This window comes from Rhinolophus ferrumequinum, chromosome 2 (assembly GCF_004115265.2).
Source record: "Rhinolophus ferrumequinum isolate MPI-CBG mRhiFer1 chromosome 2, mRhiFer1_v1.p, whole genome shotgun sequence".
Classification (NCBI taxonomy): Eukaryota; Metazoa; Chordata; class Mammalia; order Chiroptera; family Rhinolophidae; genus Rhinolophus; species Rhinolophus ferrumequinum.
In genome coordinates this window covers 14,029,969-14,054,119 of record NC_046285.1, presented here as the reverse complement: position 1 = coordinate 14,054,119, position 24,151 = coordinate 14,029,969, and positions in this window count along the sequence as shown.

Sequence of the window (24,151 nt, the reverse complement as noted above, 5' to 3'; positions counted from 1 at the left end):
CAACCACCATTTCACTCTCTGTTTCTCTGAGTTTGTAAACTAGATATATTTGAGTATGTACTAGGTATCACACATTGTACTTGGTCCTGAAAATGAAAGATGAATAAAACCCTTTTCTTGTTTTTAATGAACTTTCTACCAATCACAAAAGACAGAGCCATATTCGTGAAGATACATCTATTGGGAGGCGGTGGTGAATGTCACCAAAAAAGTTACGTTTAAACTGTTCCTTGATGAAGGATAAGATTTTGCCAGGCGACATTCAATGTAATACAACTCAGTAATAAACAATGAAATTTATCATTTAATGAGAACCTAGCATGAGCCAAAATACGATGCTGTTTAGCAACAATGTTAGAAGTTAAATTTCTAAAGGTCCGTTTTAATGTTCAACATGATATCTCTCCATTTATAATTAATATCATTATAAAGTTGAAGAAGAGGAAGACTTTCTGCCATACCTTCTGGCATGGAAATCTTTTCCACACTGCTACAAGTTCTTGGATATTTCTAGAATGCAAGAATTGGATATGTTACAGAAAAAATAATAATAATAATGTTGCTAAGCATTCACTTGTTTGGGATTTAATTGAATTGGATAGAAGTTCACGATTTTTTATTTTTGTTTGAACATTCTCTGTTTGACCCCCGAATGACAATGAATGAAGTCTGACAACCCTGAAGCTTTCATGCTGAGAAACAAGGTCTTGTGTAGTCCCTGTAGTTGGCAGTTATGACTGTGTCCAGGGCTTGAGCCTTCCCGTCAGAGTGAAAATGCCTTCAATCTCCTGCCATTTGTGTCTCCTGAGCTGAGGCCCCAGATACCTTGGAGCAGAGACAAGCTGACCTCACTGTGCCCTGTCCAAATTTCAGACCCACTAAATGTATGAAAAGAAAAGTTTTTGTTTTACTCCACAAAATTTGGAGTAATTTGTTATTCACCTATAGGTAACTAAAGTCGTAATAAGGACTTTGTTAATTATTTAGAAAAATTTCTTGTTCAAATTAAGTATTCAGTGAATTATTATTTTTTTTCTTTTACTTTCATGAATAGATACCTCATCCATTCTCTCTATCATCTGACTTTAATTTCACCCATATTTTCTCTTACCCTTTTCTGAACTATATGACTCTTGGCCTCCTATCTTAATAGGTCTAGGTTTTTAAACAGCATATTTATTTAAGTCATCATATTCTAATCAAAATGAAGTAAGCTAGTATGCACAGAAAAAATATTCTTCAGTAGGTCTAAGGAGGTATACTTCTTTCCTGGTCATTAATCTGGTTTTATAAACTATCATACAGAAATCAGTTTTATAACATTATACATTCCTTCTAGATTTCAAGGTCTTTATTTTCTCATTCATCTTCAGAAATCCCTAGAGGTGCATCCTTGAACTCCTCTAGCACTGTATTTGTTTCCACACAAGTCAGTATAAATGGTTAGCAGATGATGAAAAGAGTCTAAGTAAGGAAAGTCTTTTTTCCCACTTTGAATACACGTTCTCCTTCGTGCCTTTCTATTTGATAATGTCAGTTAGAACTATCACGCTCTGTATTGTCCACATAGCAAATCATTATGAATTATGATGAATATTGTTTCTGCTGGCTGTGGCAACACGTTGACTTACACCACTCAAGTGGACCCTGATGTCCAGAAGAGTTATGCACACCATTTATCAGGAGAGCCTTATAGCTCTCTCCACTGGTGCTGAGTTACCTCTCCCAGCCTCTCCTCTCTGATGTTGACCCTCTCCATGGTATCAGCTGGGTCCCGGATGTTCAGGGTGAGCTGCTGCTCTAGGAGGCCTTTGAGAGGACCCCTTGCTCATTGTGCGGGAAGATAAGAGTAGGAAGATGTAAAAAAAAGAAAACCTGGTGGTAATCATATGGGCTCTGTAGCTGTACTGTTAAGTTCCTATCTCAGTTTCACAACTTAGTTGTTAGGTGACCTTGGCAAATTACTCACATTTTCTGTGCCATGAAGATGGTGACAATAATCACACATGCTTGTTAAATTACACAAAACACATATGAGTGAGTGGCACATAGTCTGTGCTGTAAAGCATTATTCTTAATCATCAGGAGCCTCTCTGTAATGGAGATGTTTTTCAACCCCATCTTTATGTCCTCCATATTGCCTTCTTGTTCCCCTAAACTGTGATCCTTATAATGCTGTGTTTTCTTTCTGTCACTTTTTTCTTTTTTCTTTTATAAGAACTCTATTGTATTTGATGAAATTTGTTATACAGAAGCAAAGCTTTCCATCTTTTCCAAAAGCATACTGACCAATTTGCATCTAGTGCAGACATAGCTATTAAAAGCATAAAGACTAACAATTCAAATGAACCCTTCTTTTGTTAGGGTTGGCTTTAGTTTGAAATATATCCCATATGGTTTCACTACTTAATTTCTTAAATCAATTACTTCTCTAACTTGGCACAACCAATTTGGCCACACTGATTTGCTCTCAGGTTCAAAGATATTTTAAAAGCCAAATGTTTCTTGCACTATTCTAAAGTTAACTGTGTTTCAGGAAACAAACAAACAAACAAGCCACTAAGGCTATGAACAGAATTATATTATGTGACAGGCCAATTTCCATTTCTAGGAAATTACCAAGATTTCACAAAATTGCTCAATTCCTTGCAGATTACAAACAGAACCAAAAACATAGAAGGACTTAGGTGTAACACATTTTCTCACCTGTTCTGGCAAGGATAACTTCAATCTGCCACTGCTGGATTCACTTTTCAGAGGGTAGGATATATTTTTCATAAGTTAGTGATCTCTGTAATTCCTGTTCACATACTAAATTCATATCTTAGAAATACATTGAAAACTGCCAAAAGTAATACCTTTTGAAAATTATTGGCCATAGCTTTATGCTCAGTTGTGTGGTTAAAACACAAATGAAAGGTTAAGTGTTTGTTGATGTCCTTTAATCACAAGCAGTCAACTATTTTTTGAGATATAATAGAATATAAATCATCATAATAAAATATATCAAGTTTAGAAATGAAAACTTCATTTATCTTATATATTAAAAATCATACCATTTTTTAAATTAAAGTTTATTGGGGTGACAATTGTTAGCAAAGTTACATAGATTTGGTGAACACACAATGTGATATATAGATGATGTATTACAGAATTGTACACCTGAAAACCATATAATTTTATTTGTATTTAAAGAAAATTATCTTTATTGTCTCATTTTTCTCCTATATATTTCAAATCAATATTATTACCTGTATAATATATACAGGTATAATTTACCTGTAATAAAATGTACCCATTTTAAGAGTGATCACAACACCATGAAGAATATTTCTAGCATTCCAAAAAGTTCCCTCATGCTCTTTTTCAGTCACTGCCTGAATCAGATTCAGTTCCAGACATTAGTCAATCTACTTATGTCACTATAGATTAGATCTATTTTTTCCCATAGCAGAAATAAAACTGTTCTGAATATTCAGTGCAAGTTTCCATACAATCACATGTTTTCATTTTTCTTGAGTAGTGAAATAGTTGGGCCTTATAAGCACCGTGTTTCCCTGAAAATAAAACCTAGCCGGACAATCAGCTCTAACGTGTCTTTTGGAGCAAAAATTAGTATAAGACTCGGTCTTATACTATATTATATTATATAAGACCGGTCTTATATTATAGTAAAATAAGACCGGTCTTATATTAATTTTTGCTCCAAAAGACACATTAGAGCAGATTGTCCAGCTAGGTCTTATTTTCAAGGAAACATGGTATATATTTAACTTTATAAGAAACTGTAAAAGCATTTTCCAATGTAGTGAAACCAATTAGAATTCCTGACAGCAAAGTCTAAGAATTCTATTTGCTCCACATCTTCACCAACACTTCTATTTTTTTTTCACTTTAACCATTCAAGTGACTATTTAATGGTATCCAACTGTGCTTAAAATCTACATTTCCCCATTGATTGATGTTAAGTGTATTTCCATGTATTAATCAATCATCTGTACATATTCTTCTGTGAAGTGTTTATGTAAATTTTTTGCCATTTTTAGATTAAGTTTTTTTGTCTTTTTATTACTGATTTGTAGAAGTTTTTATAGTATGAATATACATCCTTTGTCAGATATTTGTACTGAAAATATTTTCTCTTACTGTTATTTACTGTACATATCTTAATGATGTTGAACAGCAGAAGATATTAACTTTAACATAATTCACAATTTATTATTATTTTCCTTTTGTAGTGTTTTTTCTTTACTCTCTAATTTTTTTTTTATATAACTCAATGTTACAAAAACTTTCTTCCATATTTTCTTCTTGATGCTCTTTGTATTAGCATTTAATTTTAAGTTGATGGCCAATGTCTAAGTCACTTTTTGTGTTTCAAGTGAGATAAGGGTCATATTTTGAATACATATTTTGGATCTGGTCCAGCACCATATGATGAAGAGATTATCCTTTCCTCCACTGAATTGCATTTGTTAAAAATCAATTGACCATATAAAGGTTGGTCAATCTATGGACTCTTTATTCTACCCCACTGGTGTTATATATTTGTCTATACTTATTCCAGACTCTTACTTGTTTTCATTACTGTAACTTCATAGTAGGTCACAATATCAAGTAGTGTAAGTCCTCCAATTTGATTCTATTTTAAAATTATTTTGAACTCTCTGAGTTCTTTGAATTTCCATGTAGATTTTAAAACCAGTTTGTTCACTTAAAAATATATATTCATTTTTAAAATTTTGATTAGGATTATAATACATCCATAGATTAATTTAAGAAAAATTGACATTTTAATAAAAATGAAAATTCTAGACCACGAACATGGTTTTTTATCTATATTTTATTTATACCTTGTTTAATTTCTCAGCAGTGTTTCATAGTTTTCAGTGTACAAGTCTAACATATCTTTTAAGTTTATATATATTTCATGATTTTAGATGCTATTGTAAATGAAATTGCATTTAGAATTTTATTTTCTGAATATTCATTGCTATTATATAAAAACACAATTACCTTTGTATAATACACTTGTATCTTAAAATTTTGTAAAATAAACCTTTATCTTGCAACTTTACTAATCTCAACTATTTGTTCATTGTAGATATTGTAGAACTTTTTATGTACAGAATTTTGTAAGTAAAGGCAATGTATTTCTTCCTTTCCAATATGTTTTTTTTTTCCTACTTACAAACACCTCAAGCCCCTTGTTGAATAAAACTGGTGAAAATTGGACTTTGTTGCCTTCTTCCCAACCCTGATGGAGGTTTGATGAGTGGAGAAAACCATTCAGTCTTTCATCAGTAAGTTGAATGTTAGCTGTAGTTTTCTCAAAGATGCCCTTCATCAAGTCTAGGATATGCAAATAATAAAAAACATTTGTCAAATGCTTTTGCTATATCTATTGACAAAAATTATATAATTTTCTCATTATTTTATTAAAATTGTATACTATTTTTTAACACTTTTTAAATGTTAAGCCAATGTTGCATTCCTGGGATAAAGCCCACTTGGTCATAATGTATTAACAGTGTTATGTTTTGCGGAATTTGCTTTGCTAATATGTGAAGCACTTTGATTCTGTGTTCATGAGGAAAATGTTTTCTTTGGTTTGGTTATCAGGGTAAAGCTGAGCACATAAAATGAATGAGAAAGTGCTCCCTCATATCTTATTTCCTGAAATAGCTGTTTATATTGATATTATTTACTACTTAAATGTTGGATGGAATTTTAACACTGAGGCCATCAGAGCATGAAGTTATCTTGATGAGAGGGATTCTTTTTTTAGTTATGGAATTAATTTCTTAAATAGATATGGGACAATCAGTGTTTTCTATTTTTTTCTTATATCAGTTATGGTAATTTATGAATGTATTTTTTTTCAGGAATTTGTCCATTACACCTAAGTTATCAAATTATTAACAATTATTTTTTCATTCCTTTACTTTTTTTAATGACTGTTGTAATTACGTGATGTCCCCTCTTCTATGCCTGATACTGATGACTTGCAAATGATTTTTTTCCTAATCAGTCTACACAGAGGTTTATCAGCTCTATTGATTTAAAAAAAACCCTGATATTGCCACTTTTTAAGAATTAATGTATTACACATATTTAGTAAAGTTTACAAATCTTAAAAATAATCCTAAAGAATTTTTTTTTCAAATGAATACACTCAGATTACCGCCACCCTGGTTCAGACATAGAATGGTACCAGAAACTAGAAGCCTCCCCTTTATCATTTTCCTGTTGATATTTTTTCCAAAGTTAACCACTCTTATAACTTCCACCACCCCTAATTAGTTTTGCATGTTTTGGATTCCCATATGAATGAAATCTTAAAAATGTACTTTTATGTTCCTGGCTTCTTTGGCTCAACATGGTTGTGAGATTCATTCATGTTATTATGCATAGCAGTAGTTATGTTGCCCAAGAGGGGGAAAAAAAGCAAATGAATGAAAAACAGCCCCTTGGTTTCCTGTCTTCTCACGAACTGTTCTTTCCCACCATCCTTCCACTTATTTTTGTACCAATATCAAGTTACATTCCAAAGCTACAGGGTAGAGAATATTTTCTCTGCTTCCCTTATAATATCTACCCAGCCCTGAGCACTCATTTGAGTCTCAAAAAAGGTTCATTGATCTGGATGGAATGGTCAGAATTTTACCTCTGAATAAAGTGGAAAGAGAACTAGGCTTGACATTAAAGGTCAATATTGAGACAGCAATATTGAGGTCAATATTGATAAGTCACTTAATTTCTTTATGCTTCACTTTTATTCACCATCAAGTGGGAATCATATTACTTGCCTCACCCTGTTCTGAAATACAGTGGGAATCCAATAAAAGCATGTGCGGAAGACTTTGTTGTCAAAGAATTCAACAGATTCTTTACATGTGTTTTATTAATAAATGAAGCACTGAGTTTTATGACTCAAATCTTTAAAAGGTAACATAATCCACGGCTGTCATTTTCTGTCAAATTTGTGCCTGAATCCAACTGAGCAAGTGGCAGGAATAGTCAGACAAGTCTGTGTTCATCTACAAATATGTCATGATAATATGTAGGTGCCATGATGGGACAATGTGGAAAGTTAGAAGTAAGTGAAAAGTCCAATATGAGTTTTGCGTGATAGTTCATGGAATACAATGTTATTAAAAAACACATTGTCATAATGCTAGTTTAACAATGAGAAATTTCTATTGTTTTAATATATGAGATCTGACGATTACGTTCGCCAACTTATTCTAGAAAAAGTGCTACATACTTCATTGCTGAATATCACTACAGTCCCCTTTGAAGTATTCTCCTTGAGAAGCTATGCACCAATGCCAGCACCAGGTCCACCCTTCAAAGCAATTTTGGAACTCTTCTTCTTGAATGGCTATCAGAGCTATTGTAACATTACATTACCCTTGATGTCCTGAATGTCACCCAAATGTCTTCCTTTCAATATTTCCTTTATTTTCAGGTAAAAAAAGAAGTCATTGGGGGACAAATCAGGTGAGTAGGGAGGATGTTCCAATACAGTTATTTGTTTACTGGCTAAAAACTCCCTCACAGATAGTGCCATGTGAGCTGGTGCATTGTCGTGATGCAAGAACCATGAATTGTTGGCGAAAATTTCATGTTGTCTAACTTTTTCAGGCAGCCTTTTCAGCACTTCCAAATAGTAAACATGGTTAACTGTTTGTCCAGTTGGTACAAAATCATAATGATTAGTCCTTCTGATATCAAAAATTGTCAGCAATATCATTGCAACAAGTTCATGAACTTAATTGTCAGACCTTGTACATACAGTAAATCATACTCTTTTTTTGGTATAAAACTAGCTTCTGGTTTCATTAATTTTCTCTATTTTTTACCTAATTTTGAGTTGATTTTTTTTCCATTTTATCATTATAAGTTTCATCTTTTTATTTATATGGAAGTTGATTTACATTTCTTTTGTATTTCTTGAGATAGAAGCTTAGCACATTGATTTTCAGCATTTTTTCTAATAAAACATTTAAATATATAAATTTATCCTAAGCACAACTTCAGCTATATCCCACAAATTGTGTATACTTTATTTTCAATACTATCCATTGTAAAATATTTTATAATTTCCCTTGAGCTATCTTCTTACCTATGAATTTTACAGAAGTACAATATTTAATTTCCAAATATTTGGGGATTTTTATATATATATATATATTTTATTATTTATATCTAATTTGTTTTTTGTTGTTATTGTAAATAGTATTCGTTTTTTTTTATTTTCCAGGTTTTCATTTCTAGAATATAAAAATCCAATTAAATTATATAACTGACCTTTTTCAGTGACTTTGTTAAACTCAAATATTTGTTCCAGTCGCCTTTCAGTCTAGATTTCATATGATTTTTCTGTGTTCACAGTATGTTTCCTGAATATAATGACAGTTTTATTATATTCTTTTCAATTTGTATTGCTTTTATGTATGTATCATAGAACATATTTAGTAAAATTTTCACCCTTTTAAATTTGTGTGCTGTGTTTTATAGCCTCATATGTATCCCTAATGGTGAATGTTCCATATACACTTGAAATAGATATGTATTTCGTCATTGTTGGATGGTGTGTTCTCTAAATATCAATTAGGTCATAGTAGGTAATAATGTTGTCACATCTAGATTATTTCTGATTTTTTTTTCACTTGTTCTGTCAATTACAGAGAGAAGAGTGCTATAGTCTCCAATTCTAATTGTGAATATGTTAGCTTCTCCTTTCAGGTCTGTCAAGTTTTGCTTCAAGTATTTTGAAGCTGTTTTTTTTTTTTTTAATCATATATACTATTTAGGATTATTATGTCTACTGATTAATTAAGCCTTTTATCTTTGTAAAATATCTCTCTTTATCACTGATTATGTTCCTTTTCCTAAATTGGACTTTGTCTAGTCATATTTCAGCTCTCTTATATTTAGTTTTGCATGATATATAGTTTTTCCATTTCTTCCCCACATTTTAACACACTTACTGTGTTTGTATTTAAAGTACATTTTTTTTCCTTTTCTTAATGAATATAGTTTTATGTTGTTTTCCATTTTCTGTAAACAGCTGGTTCATAAATTTTGCCCAGTTTTCTATTTGTTTACATTGGGGGGGTTATTATTCCATCATGGCTGGATTTTTTCCATACATTTTTATCCTTTGGTTGTTGTGTACATGGCATTTAGTTGATATAGATTATCACCTTCATGTTAATGACAACCAGAAATAATAATTTTCTTATTTACTGGTAATATCCCTTTATACATTGAATAACAGTTTGCATTCTGTTTTATGATTCTAAGTGAAATGGGTATCGCCTATATATAAATGTCTTTTATCATCAAAATGCATTTGTAAAACCTCTAGGGACTAAAATACATATCTATATACTTCAAAATATGAAACACAATATAGATGAGTATCTAGCCTCTCTAAGCATGAAATACAGGACAAAGAAGCACAGCACTTTTCAAACATAATGGCACATACCTCCAATATCGAATTATAAGTTGATGATTAAAAGTGACAGGCAACCAATTCTAAATAGCAAAGTAAATGATTAAGCATTCATTTAAATGTTAAGAATTGATTTATTTTCATATATGACATTCAGATATACAGAATAAAGTCTCAGTTATATTAAGAATTTCATGGAACTTATATTAAAAATCTGTAGTAAAACGTGATTTCACTTATGTGTGGCATCTGAAAAACAAAGTAAAAAAACAAATATAACAGAAACTTATAGATACAGAGAACATTTTGATGGTTACCAGATAGGATGGGGATTATGGGGATGGGTGAAAAAGGGTTAAGAAGGACAAACTGGCAGTTACAAACTAGTCACAGGATCATTTCTGGTCAAGATGGCAGAGCAGGTAAATGCTCTCATGACCACATCAAAATTATAAGGAAACTACAAAACAACCATCATTGAGGATTGACTGAAGTGTAGCTGAACAGAAGTCCTACAACTATGAACATACAGAAGAAGCCACGTCGAGACTGGTAGGAGGGGGCAGAGACACTGGATGGGCTGGTCCCACAGCTGCACATGGCAGTTAAAAATCTGGAGGGATATCTCAGCTGTGGAGTACCCCTTTGAGAAGCAAGGGGTCCCAGCCCCATACCAGGCTACCCAGCCCAGGGTTCCAGTGCCAAGAAGTCACCACATCTGGCTGTGAAAACTAGCAGAGATTGCAGATTGAATACCAAAGATTACTTTTAAAGAGCCAGCATGTGGACTTATACACTGCAGGACTCACTCACTTTGAGCTCCAGTGTAGGGGTAGCAGATTGAAAGGCACCAGGTGCATGTGAGGAGGAACTGAATTTTCTGACCTCAGGGTGAGGGGTGGAAGGGCCGAGGCATTTTTCCTTTGTTGAACACTCCCTCATCTCAGCATGCAGACTGAGGTGAGCACTATACCTGAGTCTCCATCAACCTAGCTGACTCCATTTGCACCAGCCTGGTGATTCACTGAGACCCTGCCTCCTCCAACTTGCAGGTCCACCCAAGTTGCTTTCAGTGCTTTTCCACAGAAATAGACTGTATTTGCTCATGCTGCAGACATTCCTAAAATTCTCAAAAGTTCATAAACCCCAAACAAGCATCATCTGGCCTCAGCATGTCCTGTACCTGTTGCTAAGCAGCCTCAAGCTTGGCACCAGAAGCAGCCAGCCTTGTTTTGCAGCTTAGCTTCTCCAAGATACCTCTAAGCCCAGCATGGTTGGCGGCCACCTGTAGATTGCTCTGTGGCTCATTCCAGGTTGTCTTCATGAAGGGCACAGGCGGTGGCAGAACTTGGCCTCCTAGAGGGTCCCCAGCACTGGCATGCCTAGTGACTCATTTTTTACTGAGCCAGACAATCATCCAGCTGCCTCTGCAGATGACACCCAAAAGAGCACACTGGGCAGGCACCAGAGCCCTGCTGAAGTGCATCTTCCTCCATAGGGTCAGCCCCTGCACAGCAGCTTCTCCACTATAATCACAGCCAGTCCTTATAACCAAACGGCTTGAGTGTCAATCCCTTCAATTGAAGTGCAAACAGCAACCAAGGCTCAACTACAACAGCAGAGCACAATAAACCACATAAGGGATACACCTGCAGCACCTAGCTCAGGTGACAAGAAAGACTGTGCCATTCGGCCCCACGGGACAACTACTACATAAGACCAGGAGACATAGCAGCTCTACCTAATACATAGAAACAAACACAGGGAGGCAGCCAAAATGGAGAGACAAAGAAATATGTCCCAAATGAAAGAACAGATCATAGTGCCAGAAAAAGAACTAAACAAAATGCAGACAAGCTATTTGCCAGATACAGCGATCAAAACACTGGTTATAAGGATGTTCAATGATCTCAGTGAGAACTTCAACAAAGAGATAGAAAACATAAAAATGGAGATAGAAAACATAAAAAGAACCAGTCAGAAATGAAGAATACAATGGCTGAAATAAAGGACACATTAGAGAAAATCAACACTAGATTGGATGAAGAGAGGATCGAATCAGCAATTTATTAGGTTGGTGCAAAAGTAATTACAGTTTAAAAGGTTGGAAACAATTGCAAAAACTCCAATTTCTTTTGCACCAACCTTACAGAAGATAAGGTAGCAGAAAATACCCGATCAGAACATCAAAAAGAAATAAGAATCCAAAAAAAGAAAATGAGGATCGTTTAAGGAGCCTCTGGGACAATATCAAGTGAACCAACATTTGCATCATAGGGGTTCTGGAAGGAGAACACAGAGAGCAAAGAATTGAGAACCTGTTTGAAGAAAAATAATAAAATATTTTCTAATCTGGCAAAGGAAATAGACATACAAGCCCACAAAGCAGAGTCCCAAACGAGATGAACCCAAACAGTCCCACACCAAGGCACAGCATAATTAAAATTTCAAAAGTTAAAGACAAAGAAAGAATCTTAAAAGCAGCAAGAGAAAAGCAGTTAGAATATAAGTTCCCATAAGACTGTCAGCTGATTTCTCAACAGAAAATTGATAGGCCAGAAGGGATTGGCATGAAATAGTCAAAGTGATGTAAAACAAGGACGTACAACAAAGGTTACTCTACCCATAAAAGCTATCATCTAGAATCGAAGGACAGATAAAGATCTTCCCAGATAAAGCTAAACGAATTCACTACCACCAAGCCAGTATTACAAAAAACCTTAGAGGGACTTCTGTAAGACTAAATAAATAAATAAATACAATATGAAAATAAAATAAAATGTGAGCAATAAAATGGCAACAACTACATACCATGTGTCTCTGAAAATTTGACCTAACTGGAAAATCAGCCTTAACATGATTTTTCAGGATGACATCCCCTGAACATCCCCAGGATGATAAGCCCTAAAGTGTCTTTCGAAGCAAAAATTAATATATGTAAGACCCGGTCTTATTTTCAGGGAAATATGGTATCTATGAATAATTAATTAAAATGTAAATGGATTAAATGCTCTAATCAAAATATAGGGTAGCTGAATGGATAAGTAAAAAAAAAAAATCCTTACATATGCTACTTCCAAGAGACTCACTTCAGATTGAAAGACACATGCATACTGAAAGAAAACGGATGGGGAAAAGATATTTAATGAAAATGGAAATGAAAAAAAAAACAAACTGGGGTAGCATTACTTATACCAGACAAAATAGACTTTAAAACAAATGCTGTAACAAGAGACAAAGAAGGACTCTAATCCCACTTCTGTTTATTTATCTGAAGAAACCCAAAACACTACTTCTAAGGGATGTATCCATCCATATTTTCACTGCAGCATTATTTACAATAGTCAAGATATGAAGGCAAACTGTGTGTCCTTGAATGGATGAATGGATAAAGCAGAGGTGGTATATATATATATATATATATATATATATATATATATACACACACACACACACAAGATCTTCCCAGATAAATATATATATATATACACACACACAATCACACAATGGAACATCACTTAGCAATAAAAAAAAACTGAAATCTTGCATCTACAACAACATAAATGGGTCTAGACAGTATTATGCTTAGTAAAATCAGTCAGACAAAGAAAGACAAATACCATATGAGTTTACTTATATATGGAATTTAAAGTAAAAGATAAACAAACAAACAAACAAAATAGGAACAAACTCATAGATAATAGAGAACATTTTGAGGGTTGCCAGATAGGAAGGGGGTTGGGGAGATGGGTGAGAAAGGGGAAGAGATTAAGTACAAAATGGTAGTTACAAATAGTCGTGGGCATATAAAGTCTCTCATAAGGAATGTAGTCAATAATATAATAACTATCTATGGTGTCAAGTGGGTACTAGATTTATCAGGGTGAGTCCCGTGTAAGTTATGTAAATGTCTAATCAGTAGTTTGCACACCTGAAATTAATATATGTCAATTAAGTATGTCAATTTTAATTGTTACATTAAAACATATTTTAAGTAAATGAAAAAACCTTAAATCTAAATAAATTTTAAGTGGATCAATAAAAATCTGGGGTAGCAATATTATCAAACGGAATAATATAATCACATAATTTATGGCTTGACATGTTTTATATTACTGTAATTGGATATGTAAACTCCACTTCAGCATGACAGCATGGTTTTTACATTTTTTAATTCTCCTTTTTTACTGAGCTAGTAAATTTATCCTGTAAAGATTAATTTTTTCAAATGCAAATACCTTAAGCATTATTAAATTATATTTTTCTCAAATGTAATGGAAGTCCTTTATGAATGATTCTCAAATATTGAAAATTCTACTAATTTTCATTTATTTCATCTTTATATATTTATACAATAACCTTTTAATTATTGTCTTTGTGTACTATCTCTAGCATTCTTTAAATTGTAGAAGTTAGTTTCTTTCCACCCTGAATCTTATTTCCAGGTTACTTCACACAACCAGGTTACCTTCAGAGCAGCTGCAAAACTGGCCGTGCCCTGCCACTGAAGGTGATTAAGTTTCATCAAGGGATGGTGAGGCAAAGGTGCACTTCTCATTATTAAGAGCCCATTCTAGAATAAGTTCTCTCCAATTTACACCAAATACGATGTGTTTCTGAACTAAAATCCAACTACAGAAGGCCTTAAAAGAAATTGTATACTTGCCAAATAACCAACACGTATGCCTTAGATAATATGATTGCAAGGCAATTGAATAAATATTACCTTACGCTCAAAAAGAAAAGAATGTGTGTGTATTGGTTATGTATTGGTTGTGTGTGTATTGGCTGGCAATATTCATACACATGTATAAATAAATACAGATGATTATTTTAAAATCCACCTGTTAAATCATACCAAAATTTTATTGAATATAGCTATTATTACAAAAGTTATCTGCTGTGGGTTACCTACTATCTGCCATCAACAAAGAGAATATGATATACACACAAAAAAAAGATAATTTCACCTTTTAATTTTGGCCACAAAGAACAGTTTTTGTATAGAACTTAATATATTTTTCATAGAAAGAAACTTAAGTGGTAAAAAAAAGAAGTGCCACGAGACCTAAAATTTCTTACATAATTGTGTCTGTATTTTACCTCGAGCCTATGATTTTATGTGAAAATGAACTGTGAGTGTAGGAATATACTAAAAGTGTTGGGTGAAGGGAATTTTTAAAGAGTATTATTTTTATTGTAAATATGTTTAACTAGTAGAAGTTTTAAGCATTATTATTACAATAAAGAATAGCACCTACTATCTTTCATATTTTTTTATACTCATAGCAGACTTTTTAATGAATACAATTCTGGACACAACCTGAAACCCCTTATGTGCCCCTAGTGGACTCCATTCCCTTTATTCTCTCCCTCCCTAATGGTAAACACTCCCTTAATTCTCTATTTATAATCCCATGCAGAGTTTTTATACTGGATTCTTATTCCATACCTGAGGTACTTTAAGACAGTGTTTGAAAGTGGAATTGCTGGTCCAGATTATGTTCATCTTCATTATTTCTAAATGTAACCAAAGTGATTATATAAATTTACATGACCTCCAGATGTAGAGCCAATAGAATATTTATACAGATTGACTTTAATGGTAATAAAAATAAAATTAACATTTTAGTAGTCATATCTTGTTTGTTTTATGTAGGGAACTCAAATGATATATTTATATTTAAGTCCTGGGGGATTTCAGGAAAACTTTGAAATTATTTTATGGTAGATGCTATTACAGTATCTGAATCTTAGTTGTTAGCAGTTAATAATTGGTCGTATGTTTAGAAAGTCATATTATAAAACTTTTCTCCAGGCTACATCATTTCTATTTCTTCTATAACAGTCCCAATCATAAACACTTTTCTAGAGACTATTAGCCACACTAAAAGCCCTCTCAGATCACTTTAATTTTTCATGGTAAATTCTGAAAGCACCAAGTAGAATGTTTCATACTGCTGAACACAGCCTGCTGACTTCCCAGTACCATGCTACATTTCCTTCTCACTAGATTCCTCATTTGACTTGTGTTTCTTTTAATCCCATGTTGCTCCTGTGCTATCTTGGTTTCCTGAGATGGATGTTTTCTTCTCTTTCCATATCACCCTCTCTGTGCATTTCAGGTGCTGCAAAAGAAACATGATTACAGGAACCTACCGTATTTATCCCCGATTATGACCCAATCATTTACTGCACTTAGGAATAATTTATCTACATTATTCAGGTCATCTCCTGATCTGATTAATAAGTTATTCCCAAACTTAGATATTTTAACTATAAAGTAGATAAATATTCAAAGTCTTGATCTTGCACGAGGTATCTTCTGAATACATTTTCTTGAGTTTGTTGTTATCTTACATTCTAATGGCTAAGAAATTGAATACATTATTTATATTAACATAACTGCAATTCAATACTTTGAAAGAGTTTTTAGCTTTCTAAATATTTATGTCAACAAGGACCACTGAAGCTCATGATAGCAGCAAGACAATTCACTGTTATCATTCTCCATGATTCACACACTTTTCTCTATTATTACATTAGTCCACAAAGGGTTAATTCAACAAACTCTCACAGGCTGGGTACTAGACCATCATCACAAACTGAACAATGTAGCACGTCATTATTAAGTTATTACAATGATCTTATTGTAAAAAGTGAATAGAAACTTAAAAACGTCTTTTGAACAACTAGGCAGCTTGGATGTTTCTTATGTTTCCAGATAAAGAATCTTCCGTATTTTAGAAAACCAAACTGTTAGCCACTACATAATGAGGTTGATGATTTCTATCCTGATTGCTTGAAAGAATTTTGGCAATACCTAACAAAACTACCAAGGGTGCAATTTACCTTTTCACCCAGCAATCTCACTTCTAAAAATCTATCCTGAAGATAAGCCTCAAACAACATGAAAATGCATCTATACACATGGTTACTCATTCCAGCATTGCTTATAATTGCAAAACATTGAAAGCAATCTAAATACTCATGTGTAGGAGAATGGCTGAATAAGTTGTTACATGCACACAATGGAGCACTATACAAATGTTCTTTGTGAAATGATGTGGAGGTGATTTCTATGATACACTGCTACATGAAAAAAGCAAATTGCAAAAGAACATTGATAGTATTCTACCCTTCTTGCAAGAAAGAAGGTGATATAAGAAAATGCATCTGTCTTCTCATTCATTCAAAATAGATACAGAAAAGAAAAAACAGAAGCTCAATAAGTTTGTTGCCTGTAGGAGGTGGCTGGGAAAGAGGTAGAAAGCAGGGAACTCTCTCTGCCTTTCTCTTATAAAAATATATGTGCTGCATCTAGGATATATCTGATCAATACAGGATAATCTCTTCATCTCAAAACCTTTAATGTAATCGTACTTTGGGCCCTGTAAGGTAACATCCATAGGTTCCAGGGATTAGCACATGGATATCTTTCGTGGGGCCAGTTTTCAGCCTCCTGCAATACTCATATTCGTGGGGCCATACCAATGTGAATAATGAAAACAAATAAACTGGGGAGAAGGGACAACTCTTCATTAAAGAATAATTCAATTTTTTTAAAATGTGGAAGGGATAAAGGACATAGGAAATCACCATAGGCAAACACTATAGTAATAATTGTTGGAAAACAAAAATTATTTGTTCTTATAATATTTATCTGAATTATCTGCTTTATCAATTACAAGGTGAAAAATAGTAATCATTTTGTTGAGATACATCACAGACACACCTATAACCAAGAAATCAAAGTTAACAACATCAATAATAAGACACATCATCATAACAAACCCCCAATATTATGTACCAAGAAAGACACAATAACACTTCCGTGGTATTCTTGGCCAAAATGTATAACCTCAAGATAATCATGAACAAATATCAGACAAGCCCAAGTTGATTGGCATGCTACAAAATAACTGCCCAGGACGTATCCAATTTTATATATAATTATACAAAGTTTCTGTAAGTTTTTAGCATTAAAGGAAGCATGAGGAAGGGTATATGTGAATTCTCTGCACTAGTTTTGCAATATTTCTTTGTCTAAAATTATTACAACATAAAGAGTTTTTAAAAAGCATTAATTTGCTCTTTATATAAATAGATTTCAGTGGGCCCAACTGCTGGCCAGAAGACATGCCCAATGGACCTAACTGCCCATCGACCATTTTGATAAGCAGTGTGTGTACACTTCTTGATGTGCTACATTTTGGTAAAGGTCCCGTTGCCATCCTACTCACTCAATAAATCAATAAATGGATGGATCGATGGATGGGTGGATGGATGGATGAATTAGCAAGCGAGGAAACAAACAAAACAGTTTTTGTTGCCAAGCAATACTTAGAGCAGACATCCTCATCTCCTGTTGAGCCATTACCTGAACTGTTATTGATATTACCAAACTCTTCTTTAATTATGATTTGAAGAGACGGTGAAATATCCTTAGGGAAAAACCCAGTTCCAATGGATTTATAGTAATGATTTTATGATTTCCTTTTACTGACTATCAAAGTAATACATATAGGATTTTTAAAATATTTAAAAAAAAAATTAAGACAAATGGACTGTCTCTCATTACCAGAGTTAGCTATAGGGATGTTCCGATGCATGATGCTTGCATCAGTTGGTAACCAAAAATTGTAATAATGTATTTTGTTTCAATATCGTCGCCATTTCAAAATGGTCACAATTATTTCAATAGTGTCTCTTTAAACAGTGTTCTGCTTCAGCTAAGACAACATGTTTCTGACCACATGTTACTGTTACACAGTTATTTGGGGGAACCTTCCAAGGGACAAGTGGAGACAAGTTTCATTTGTGTTAACTTCGGCATCTGTGCTCCTGAATGCCACAGTACTATTGGCTACTGTCTATTAAGAGACATGCTGCTTTCAAGCACACACGCCTTCTTCACTGCCACCAACAACCCATAATTCCCAGACCCTCAAGAGAGGAATGAAGCTTTTTGGCACAGTGCACATCTCCTCTCACATTTATCTCTGGATGTCAATTCAGCAGGTGGTAAAAATTAGAGAAATTGTTCTGGTCTCTTGAGACCTCAGGTACTGACCGGGTGGTCAATTATAGGCTGAAAGAGAGTATGCAAAAGATCCACTGAAGTGGCTGTCAGGTTTCCTTAGGGCCCAGGCATTTTATGATGAGCACATGGCTTTAACGATACCTTCTCAGAGAGAGCCCGATGCCAGACCAAAGGCTGCAAAGGAATCTGCTCATTGCCCCTTAATTTTAAAGCCATCTTTACTAACTATTTCAATGTACTTTGTGTATTCAAAATTCTATGCCTGATGTTCCTTCCAAAGAGCAAAACTAACAGAGTTATTGTATCAGTTCAAGGAAACAGTCTTGTAATCAATTAATTCAATAACACTTGAATATTCAATTCTTGTGATGTATAATTTATGTCATGATTTTAAGCAACTTGCTTTGCAATCTCCAGGCCTAACAAAAGGACCTCCTAAAAAGAATTGCAAAGGCTTCCTTCCTTCCTTCCTTCCATTCTTCCTTCCTCCCTCCCTTCCTCCTTCCCTCCCTCCCTCCCCCACCCCTCTTTCTCTCTCTCCCCCCCCCACCACCAGGCACTCTTGTCATTAAAGAGATATTTTCTAGCACATGCTTTAGTCATACACTATCTAACCTCATATTCTAGGTGTTCTCTACTACAGTGTAATATGAAATCAGTTTATTGGAATCTTTTTATAACTCTTTAAAATTAAGAGTCTACCCGAACAAGTCAACTGTGCGTGCTACCTTCTTTACATACATTGACTTCTTTAATCACTGGTGGTGCTAAACTGCACTTCCAGAGATTAAGGATTTGCTCAAGGTCATACAGCTGGTCAGAGGCAGAAGCCAGGTCTTTATTACAAAATTTCTTCTCTTTCCCTCACCCATTGTCTTCCATTTTCACATAAGCTGAAGGCCTATGGTTGGTATATTTTTAAGTAACAAAATGCAAAAAGTATCCAGTTTCTCCTTCTTCAGTCATTTTCTGTAATGAACTGGAGTGAACTGTGTCCCATTCCAGAGTGTTGATCTGTGCTGGAAGGACCGTACATTTCTATCACACTCTGAGGTCTTACAGAATGCAGAGGATTTGGTGAGTGAGAATAGTTCACATTGAAATCCAAATGAGTTCTGTTGGTTGTTGTCTTGCCAACACACAAGATATTCACAGGCAACAAGGGTAAACTCATTTATAAAATATGTACAGTCTGACTTAATGTTCCACATTGTTAAAAGGAAATAAAAGAGAGAAATGAAGAGCAGGAAAACTTTACCAACGTTAATTCTTTGGCTTTCAATGTGTAGGGGCATTTCCCGAAAACTATGGAGGGGAAGAATTCTTGAGAGTTACACAATTTAGTCATAATCAGATGCATATGACTCTGTCTTAGTTTAATGAGATTCAATGCCTTTTTTTAAAGGACACCTATGGTTATCTGCTTCTACCTTATGTGGGTTGAGTGCATTTCCTTTAAATACCCTGTTTCCCTGAAAATAAGACCTAGCTGGACAATCAGCTCTAACGTGTCTTTTGGAGCAAAAATTAATATAAGACTCGGTCTTATTTTACTTTATAAGACCTGGTGTTATGTGATATTATGTAAGACCCAGTCTTATATGATATTATATAAGACCCAGTCTTATAGTAAAATAAGATTGAGTCTTATATTAATTTTTGCTCCAAAAGACACATTACAGCTGATTGTCCAGCAAGGTCTTATTTTCAGGGAAACACTGAAAATAGCATTGTATTCTAATGTGCAGGTGGTACAATAAAAAGCCTGATGCTGTGGTAAGTAAATACTTCCTGGGGAATAAGTTGTCCATGTCTTTGTTATGAATACATGCATACACAGAAAACTTCACTCAGTGGATATCTGGCATCTGGGATATGCTAGTTCATTTAACATGGACATGCAGCTTGCTGTCATCGAGAAATTTATGCACCATATGACCAAACCATTCATAAGAGTTATACTATTCCTTAAAATGAAATAAATGTATATCATGTTTCATTGAAGATCTTGCTGTGGAAAATATACATTTTCCATATTTGTTAACCATTTCAAAGTGTGGAAGAAAAACCAGCAGCTGTGATTATAAAGGTGGATGCAGTTACAATAAAGAGGGACTTAGACGGAATGTGCAGGAGCTGAACTCAAGATCTAAAATTTATCAGAACATTAGAGGAGTACTCATTAACCACTCTGAGCTATTTGTAATAAATAAACGCCAGTAATTTGTGTTCGTGTTATGCTTCATCACATTGCTCTAATTCTTGGCAAACCTTCCTTGCTTGTTTTGCTTTGTAAAGTGTTTTATTAATGCCCCTTCTAGCGTTCTCCACAGTGCAATTATTAGCAACCTAGACTCAAAAGATTACATTTCCATTTTTAACTTTTACTGAAATTTAATATTTGAATTCTAAGATGATGTCTCTGTCTAAATTTGCAACTTTGACACCTTTGTCTAATCTATCCCATGGAAAAATCAATCAGCTGTATTATATTTATTCCTCTTTACAGGAAAAATGTATTGTTAAATTCATGAGATGTGTTTAAATAAACCATGTATCATTTAGGTTACTTCCATATCTTGTCTATTGTACATAATGCTGCATGAACATAAGGGTGCATATATTTTTTCAAATTAGTGCTTTTGTTTTCTTTGAACAAATACTCAGAAGTGAATTTCTGAATTGAATGGTAGTTCTATTTTTCATTTTTCGAGGAACCTCCATATAGTTTTCCACAGTGGTTGCGCAGATATACACTCCCACCAACAGTGCACAAATGTCCCTTTTGTTCCACCTCCTCAGCAACTCTTGTTGTTTCTTGTTTTTTTTGATAATAGCCATTCTGACAAATGAGAGGTGATATCTCATTCTGGTTTTATTTTAGTTTTCCTGGTGATTACTGATGTTCAACATCTTTTCATGTACCTGTTAGCCATTTGTATGCCTTTTTCGGAGAAATGTCTACTCAGGTCATCTGCCCATTTTTTATTTGAATTTTTTAATTGAGTTTTATGAATTCTTTATGTATGTTAGACAATAATTCCCTATTCCCTACTGGATATATAAATAGGTGAATGAATAAATAAGCCATATATATATATATATATATATACACACACACACCATATATATACATATGTATATATATACATGGTTTATTTATTCATTCACCTATTTATTCATTCACCTATGTGTATATATATATATATATATATATATATATGGTGTGTGTGTGTGTATATATATATACATATATATATATACACACAAAATATATATATACATATGCGTATATATATGTGTGTGTATATATATATATATGTATTATATATATATATGGCTTATTTATATAATGAAATAAAAAAGAAAAAATTCCTGCCATTTGTGACACCATGGCAGATATTATGCAAAGTGAAATAAGTCAGAGAAAGAGACAAATACTGTATGATATTACTTATATGTGGAATCTAAAACACAAAATAACAAAATAAACAAACAAACCAGACTCATATGCACAGAGAACAGACTAAACGGTTGCCAGAGGAGAGGCGGATAGAGATGAGTGAAACATGTGCAAGGGATCGTGAGGTACAAACTTCCAGTTGTAAGATAAACCAGTCATGAGATGTAATGTACAGCATAGAGAGTATAGACCATAATATTGTGTCAACTGTACGGTAACTGATGACAACTAGACTTATGGTGATCGTTTTGTTATGTATAAATGTCAAATCACTATGTTGTAAACCTGAAATTAATATAATATTATATGTCAATCATACTTCATTAAAAATCAAGCAAACCATATATCATATCTGTATTTCTCTTTATAGATACACCATTTACAAGCAAACAAAGAGATAATTAGACTGCATACTCAGAAAATATTTAGTATCTTTTCCTCACACCTTGTACAGTGTAGTATAATGAGAATGTTATTAATTTTAGCATCAGAGATTTTTAAATCAAGTCTCAACTTTATCACTAATAAGATTTGTAAACTCGCTTTATTTATCTGTTAAGAATTTATTTTACCAATTTAAGTATCAGATTCTTTATCTATAAAAATATTTGATAAGGCATAATGTACAGAATTGTTTGTAGATTTTAAATCACAGAAAAAAAATGTCTAACACGGTGATTTGAGCATAATATAGGTAAAATAAGCCCTATTTCCCCATTTCTTCCCTTCTCTATAATCGTAGCCTACAAGTGTTCTATTGTAAACACTCAGTAAACATGTTTTTACTTGATTTACTTATCAGTTAAATACACATGAATTGACCAATTTACTTCAAATAGGTTATAAAGACATTTTGATAATATAATTTAGAAAAATATAATCTTAATTATTCAAATTAGCTCCCAACATTTAGTCAATAATCACTGTGTACTGTCAGTAACTGAATAAAATAAAAAGAACATAGTGACATATACATACACACACACATATACATATCATTATTCATCATATGTAATATTAATTTGATATACTCACTCATGTTTTTTCAATTGGACAAAAAGCTTAAGATGACCTAACAATGAAAGAAACAAGAACAAGAATTCTTATTGTAGTGTTTTTGTTGTGAAAAAGTGAAAATAATCCAAATACACATTCACTTTCAGACACAGAGAAAAAAATGTATAAGAATCATTAGAAAGGGGAGGAAACAAGTTTTTTCATAGTATGAGAGAACAGAATGAGTTTATTGCTGCATTTTTGTTAATAGTAAACAAAAATGAAAAATATATAGAAAACATGTATAGAAAAATTTAGATTGTGAACTGAAGACAGTTCTTGGAGTCAGGACGTAGATTAGTGGGGATTTACCTTTCCTATAGTACTTATTTATCTAATATTTTGGACTTTGTATTACATTGTAATCTATAAGAAAATATGATTTTATGACTAGAAATAAATAAAATAGTTTGAGAGCTTATCCATTAAGGCAAATAACCAAGGTAATTTAACTCTATATGCCTCAGTTTTCTCACCTGACATATGCTTTATCTATTGTATTAGTGGAAATTATTTGAAATAATGCACAGTAGACCATTCTGCAATACATAGCACTGCATAATAATTTGAAATCTGAAAATGGATTTGCTTTGTACTATTGATGAGATTATTTTGCCTACCTCTAATTCCAAGTAGAAGACAGTACAACAAATAGCTCCTACAGAGATAAGAATAAGACACTGCTTTCTTTAGAAGCCAGGTTTAACTCCTTTACAGGCAGGCTACCCTCATCAGTCAATATTGCAAAATAATCTCACACTTTAAAAAAAAAAAAGAAGCTCACTTAACAATGTACTGAATTTTTTTTTTTAATAGTCTTATGCAAAAATGGCCATCTGACTCTTTTTTTTTTTATTCAAATACATTATCCAAATGTAAGACACTACCAAATATTTGTATGTAGAGTACAGAAGCAAGATAGCCTGAGCCATACAGTTGCCTAGTTATCATAAAGTTACCTAGAAAAACATAGCTAACCTATGGACTGTGATAAAGTAGGTTGGCTTTTTGAAAGGAATGTTGTTCTCTAGATTTTCAGCACTGAGGATGAAAAAATAAGAGAGCATGTAGCAGCTCCCTTAGCAGCATTTGGCAGATTGAGATGGTTAGGTCCTAATCAAAT